Here is a 7,500-nt window from a genome sequence, read left to right on the forward strand (position 1 = left end):
AATATATCGAACATCGAATGGAATGAAATCTGCAAAGAAATTTTGTCAAATCCAGCCTCTAAGAAGTCGTGAATTGGGTGAAGAATTCATGGAATAAAAGTACCGACAGTTGCATTGCCGATGCACTACATGCAGGGTGCTTGGACAAAAAGTGTTCATTTAAGGAGAGTGATATTGCCAAACATGAGAGACTGAGGTCCATGATTCTACAGGAAATGGATTTGTATGAAATTCAGTTTATTTATGACCATGCTCCGGAAGAGGACGAAATGTTTGTACTTGACTAAAAACAAGAAGCAAATAAACTTATGATAACGAAAAACACGGGCTTCCTTTTTACAATTTTCTTCCTTTTACACAAGGACATGAGACTTTTTTGTCTTTCTTGTATTTTTTCCGCAAAAATATAAGACATCCCCCGAAAATAAGCCCTAGTACGTTTTTTGGATGCAAAATAAATATAAGACCGGGTTTTATTTTCGGAGAAACAGTGTATATATATTTCGTTTTTTGATTTGGTTTGCGAGATTCTTTATATGAGTTCGTGTATTGAAGCATATTCTGTTGTGTCTGGGGAGAGTCATTTTCTTTTAGTGCCTTATTATTTAACAATAGTCAAGACTATTGAAAAGGTTGCAAGACGCAACGAAAATTTTAGAAAATAAAAATAAGAAATAAGTGGAAATTTTACCGGTGAGTGTGTTACATTATAAGGCACAAAAAGAAAATGACTCTCCCCAGACACCAAAACGTAGAGTAGATGAAACCATGGCGACTGAAGAAGGGTTTTTTTCCTTGTGTTATATATTCATGTAGAGGTAGGTACGTACATATATGTATATACGAGGGACGTTCAATAAGTAATGCCTCTGACCCACTTGCAGTTGTTTGATCTAGCTGAAATTTTGCATGTGCAATCATTTATATCTCTATAGAGTAAGTGGCAAATTACAGCTCTGAGCTAATTGTGGTTTCTGATTTACAGGAGTTTGAACCGAGTCAAGTGTGAAGTGGAGCCTGTTGAGTGTCGAGCAGTGATCCGGTTTTTGTATTTGAAAGGACGCACACCACGGGAGACTTTTGATGAAATGAAAGTAACTTATGGTGATGATGCCCCATCATATGACCTGGCATCGTGAGTTCAAACATAGTCGGAACTCTGTGGAAACAGCTCCCAGATCTGGTCGCCCCCTTCTGCCATTGATGAGGCATCTGTCCGTCAAGTTGAGGCTGCCATTTTGGAAGATCGACGCATAATTATTCGCCAAATAGCCCATGAGGTCAAGATTAGTACCGGGTCTGTGGAAACAATCATTCATTACCATTTGCATATGCAAAAGGTGTCTGCCAGATGGATTCCCAGGTTGCTCATGCCTTTCCAGAAGCAAGAACGCGTCGAGTGCTCGAGGGTGAATTTGGAGATGTGCCAAGAAGATGAGTCAACATTTTTCAAAAGACTGATTACACAGGATGAAACCTGGGTCCATCACGATGATCCAGAGACCAAAGCCCAGTCAATGCAGTGGAAGCACCGTGACTCACCCCCTCCAAAGAAGGCAAGGGTGCAGCCTTCCGCTGGCAAGGTCATGCTCACAGTCTTCTGGGACCAGGACGGAGTAGTGATGACAGATTTCCTGGCAAAGGGTACCACAATTGCAGGAGCCTATTATGCTTCACTTTTGAGGAAATTAAGAGAAGTTATCAAAATCAAGAGGCGGGGCAAGATCTGCAAAGGCATCCTCCTCCTGCAGGACAACGTTCCGGTCCACAACTCGCTTGTCGCCAGATCAGAAGCACAGGCGTATGGCTATGAACTCCTCCCCATCCCCCCTACTTTCCTGACCTTGCACCCTCTGATTTTCACCTCTTCCCAATCATGAAATTGTTTTTGAAAGGAAAGCGTTTCCCAGATGATGCAGCCTTGATTTCTGAAGTCACGTTGAGGTTGGAGGACCAAGCTGGGTTCTTCTACAAAAACGGTCTCCAGAGCCGCATCAAACGATGGGAGAAATGCGTAACTCTGGGTAGTTCCTATGTAGAAAAAGACTAATAACTGTGCCAAGTTTCGTTGGTCTACTGCTATGGGAAGTGGGTCAGGGGCATTACTTATTGAACGCCCCTCGTATATGCATATGTTTTATTTATATATATATTATATATATATATATATATATATATATATATATATATATATATATATATATATATATATATATATATATATATATATATATAAGAAGAACAGAAAAAAGAGATTGTGATGCTAATATGTGCTTATTATCAGCAACAAATTTAGCATATCTATCTATCTATCTATCTATCTATCTATCTATCTATCTATCTATCTATCTATCTATCTATCTATGTACAACACACACACACACACACACACACACACACACACACACACACACACACATTTGGGTCGCACCGATTTTAAATATTTTTGAAGTCGTTCTAAGCTGCAACCGATAAAATTATGAGCAGGGGAGCGAACCCCTACCACCAGTATACGAGTCCTGGTTTCGGGCTATTTCTGCCACTCCTCAATACTGGACACCTCGTCTGCTAGAGATGATAGCAGATCGCAATTTTATCGACTGCAGCTGTGCATCGTTAACCATCTAGAGGAGATGTCCTCTTGGGGTTAAAAAATCGCAGTAGAGTCCGCTCGAGCGGACAGCCATTTTAAAGTTGCTACGAATATTACCTGTCAATACAACTACTGCGTTGATCTCTGAGAGATTTTATTACCAGAATTTTTGCTTATATGCAAAACCATATGCACTTATGTGTAAATGGTGCTATTAAGTTAGACATGGCCTGGGCCAATAATGGCCGAAACCTATCAAAGTATCAAAGTATATATATATATATTATATATATATATATATATATATATATATATATATATATATATATATATATATATATATATATATACGTATATATATATATATATGTATATATATATGTATATATTGAGCGTGTGCATTATACATAAACATCTCAGATTTCGTCATTGTGGCCAATATTTGTGTATATATATTGTTCTTCTGGCTGATAAAGAAAACTACTACTACTACTACTACTACTACTACTACTACTACTACAACAACAACAACAACAACAACAACTACTACTACTACTGCTTCTGCTGCTACTACTAATTATTATTATTATTGTTAATATTATTGTTATTATTATTATTATTACTATCATCATCATCATCGTTATAATTACTATTATTATTATGAACATTATGTATATGTATGTGCGTGTGTGTGTGTGCGTGTGTGTGTGAGTGTGCGTGCTTGCATGTGTATGCGTATCCATGGTTTTGGTGCAACCGGAAACGGATACAAAAGTAGTGGACGTGGAAGGTTCTAGAAACGTATTTTTGCTGCCTCTGACATGCTACCGCCCTCTAGCGACAGCGTTGCTACTTCCGCTTGTATTTCATTCTTCATCTTTATTTTCCGATGGTCAAGACTTCTTTGATATATTTTTTTCTGAGATAAAATATTTGCTTCATTTTCGCTGCATTCGTTATATTTTTTTTTATATAATTATTATGATTATTTAATTAAGAGATAATAATTATTATATAATTAAAGAATCGTCGCCTTCATCGACGTCATGGTTTTTGTTGTTGGTAATGGAGGACCAAGAAACGAAAATAGAGGACCCTTAACTTCCGGGTCACGTGTTCAGTATTCGTTGTAGGCGTTGGAACGTGTGTTTTCGAGTCGGTTGTTGGTGTTTGCGTATAAGTGTGTGTATGTGTTTGTGTGCGTGTGTGTGGTGTGTATGTATATGTGTGCTTGAGTGTCAATGTATCTATGAAGACATGTGGAAAGAGAGTGTGTATGTGTATGATTGTGTGTGAGTGTGTTTACACGTGTATGTATGTTGATCAAAAGACCTTTAACCTTCATATGTCTTCGGGTTTCGTGTATTCTTAATTAATAATAATTGCTATTAGCTATGAATGTTATTATTGTAGTTGTTAGTACAGCACAGATCCAAATCTATGACGCGGTTTCGCTTCCAGACAGAAACTATTTCACTTCATTTAAAAGTCAGAAACTTCACGGAAGTTATTTATATAATAGAATTAGTAGTAGTAGTAGTGGTGGTGGTGGTGGTGGTGGTAGTGATGTCTTTTACTTGTTTCAGTTATTAGACTGCGGCTATGCTGGGGCACCACCCTGAAGGATTTTTAGTCGAATGGATCAACTCCAGTACTTTTTTAAAAACCCGGTACTTCTTCTATTGGTTACTTTTTCCGAACTGCTAAGTTACGGGGACGTAAGCACACCAGCACCGGTCGTCAAGCGGTGGTGGGGAACAAAGACACGAAGACGCACCCACACACACACGACAGGCTTCTTTCAGTTTCCGTCTACAACATCCACCCACAAGGCTTTGATCGACCCATGGCTATAGTAGAAGAGACTTGACCAAGGTACTATGCAGTGAGACTGAACCTGGAACCATGTGGTTGGGAAGTAATCTTCTTACCACACAGTCCCAACTACGCCTATACAACACCTTTACATAACTTTAACAAACTTATAATAGTCTTGTGTAGAATAGAATTAATTACATAACAGTAAAGGCCTTATATTGAAGTTGTCTTACGTAAAATACTTATATAACATTTACAACTTTACATCAGTTTTCGAAACAACACCATTACATAACATTAACAGCTTTATCTTAAAGTACTTTTGTCTACAATGTCATTGCATAACGTTTACAGTTTTAGATTAATTTAACATTAGGTTCCTTAAAATCAGCAAAGAAATCTTGCAAGAAAACGGCGAAAACAATAACAAAGAATTTTCTAACGTAGAAGCAATTTCCTCACAAGTATTCCCAAAATTTATTCCAAGAATTACTGGTCTGTCTACTTTCTTATCATGAGTATAAAATATTTATTGTAGGTGCTAATGTAGGTGTCGAGTTTTACAATTCTGTAAATAATAATAATGGTATTTTTTTATAAGCTTAAAGCAATCACCGTGCAAATAACTATGGAAAATAATCTTATAATGGGGCATGTATTGTAGATATTTCAAAGGGACGATTGGCCATGGGATTGCACCTAGAAAATTACCCTCCGAGGCACAAGTCCAGGCAAGGTTGTTTATGGAAGACCAGCAGTCACCCATGCATACCAGCCTCCCCTCTTCACGTCAGTGTTATCCAAGGGAAAGGCAAAGGGGCCGATACAGCTTGGCACCAGTGACATCGCAACTCATTTCTACAATTGAGTGAACTGGAGCAATGTGAAATTAAGTGTCTTGCTCAAGAACACGACATGCAGCCCGGTCTGGGAATCGAACTCACAACCTCACGATTGTAAGTTCGACGCTCTGACCACTGAGCCATGCACCTTCACTTCAAAGCGACATTTCTAGATAATTTAGTAAAGAACGTGATTATATTTCCCTTCCTGTTTTTGTTTTGTTAGAGACAATATCAATGCAATCCATTTCGTAGTGGTCTATGTTATGCTTCATGAAAAGTCGTCTCGACGTTTTCTGCCCAAAATGTCGGATAAAACAAGCTGCTTTCTTTACACAGGACACACTATGTATAGTGTGATGGTGTATCTCAGACAACGTGGTTGGACTTTTAGTAGGATTGGTCGGGAAGAAGATGAGAGAAAATAGAATAAAATAAAATGAAGGGATAGTTCGGTTGGTAAATAGAAGGCAAGAATGTTTACCCTAAATAGGGTGTGTGACCTGTTGTGAGCCAGGTTGCAGGATGTTATAATTAATTAAGTGAGCACTTTCGAATCGATGAATCTTTATCAGACATTTTTAATCCTTATTTTCCCGCTCCTCTTGCTGGTAGTTAGTTTATCGCTATTTCATAATTAAAAATCCTGGAAGCAGTCTTCTTGACATAAGATGAAATATAGTGCCTTCTTCAGACAGGAGAACATTTATGATTCCCTTTAGACAATATCTATCTATCTATCTATCATATCTATCTATCTATCTATCTATCTATCTATCTATCTATCTATCTATCTATCTATCTATTTATCAATCTATCCATCTATCTATCTACTTATATATATATATATATATATATATATATATATATATATATATATATATATATATATATAATATATATATATATATATATATATATATTATATATATATAAGAAAAAGTCAAGGTAGAAAATGCTAAAATATTTTTATAAAAAGAAAACACTTCAGTACTCGAACCCTCAAGAGTAAACAAGAGAGACAGAAATAGGCAGAAACAAGGAAAATGTCCCTTGTATTTGAATACTTTGCAAATATTCTTTTAAAAAAACTTTTCTTTTAATTTTCCCAGAATTTAATTGTTTTCTATAATTACAGTTGAAAAAGTCTGAATGACTGAAACCGGTACTGAAATGTTTTTTATAAAATTATTTTAGCATTTTCTACCTTGACTTTTTTCCACGTATATATCAACTCATGTGTTCCTTTTCAACCTTCTACACACACACATTCACACACGCACACCACACACACACACCACACACACACACACACACACACACACACACACACAGAGTCTTTTATTCTCTTACTTGTTTCAATCATTTGACTGTGGCCATACTGGAGCACTGCCTTGAAGAGTTGTAGTCAAACAAATCGACCCCAAGATTTCTTTTTAAAGCATAGTACTTATTCTATCAGTCTTCTCTGTTGAACCGCCAGGTCACAGGGACGTAAACACACCAACACTGGTTGTCAAATGGTGATGGACTGACAAACATAAACACACACACATACACATGTACATACCTACATATCCACATACATATATGCATACATGCATATATACGACGAGGGCTTCTTTCAATTTCCGTCAACTAAATTCACCCACAAGACTTTAGTCGGCCCGAGGCTGTAGTAGAAGACACTTGCCCAAGGTGTCACGCAGTGGGACTGAACCCGGAACCTTGTGGGTGGGAAGCAAACTTCTTACTCCTGCGCCTATCCAAAAATGTTTGCGAAACACAAAGTGTCCTAATGAGATTATGTATACGACGGACGACCACGACTACCTCCAATACGATTACTACTACTACCACCACCACCACCACCACCACCACCAGTTTTACCACAAGTTAGTAAAACTGCAGAATCGCTAAATGTGTTGGACAAAACGGTTTTACCGTATTTATTTCGACTTCCTGCACACGGAGTTCAAATCCTGCAGAAGCGACCATTTACGCCGCCGCCGCCGATGACGACGACGAGGACGACCAAGCAACCACCACCACCACCACAGCCCCCTCCCCCATCTCTCCCCCAGCCCCCTCCCCCATCTCTCCCCCCCGCACCCTGTATCATTAAGTGGTCATTAAAGACCATCTTTCACGTGAGAGATCATTCATCTTCACACATGACAGACAACAGCAACAAGGGGAGAAGGAAGAGGAGGAAGCTGAATACAAAACAGCTCTCTGTACATTGCT

The 7,500-nt window shown here is 38.1% G+C and overlaps 1 protein-coding gene across 1 annotated transcript in view; it reads left to right on the forward strand.

Moving 5' to 3' along the window:
• Positions 1-4,832: 4,832 nt before the first annotated feature.
• Positions 4,833-7,500, forward strand: part of LOC118766669 — a 20,565-nt gene continuing 17,897 nt past the window's right edge. Inside the window, exon 1 of the mRNA XM_036510219.1 lies at positions 4,833-4,906. The gene's annotated coding sequence lies outside the window, so the exon portion shown is untranslated. The remainder of the gene's footprint in view (positions 4,907-7,500) is intronic.

This window comes from Octopus sinensis, linkage group LG17 (assembly GCF_006345805.1).
Source record: "Octopus sinensis linkage group LG17, ASM634580v1, whole genome shotgun sequence".
In the NCBI taxonomy this organism is placed as follows: domain Eukaryota; kingdom Metazoa; phylum Mollusca; class Cephalopoda; order Octopoda; family Octopodidae; genus Octopus; species Octopus sinensis.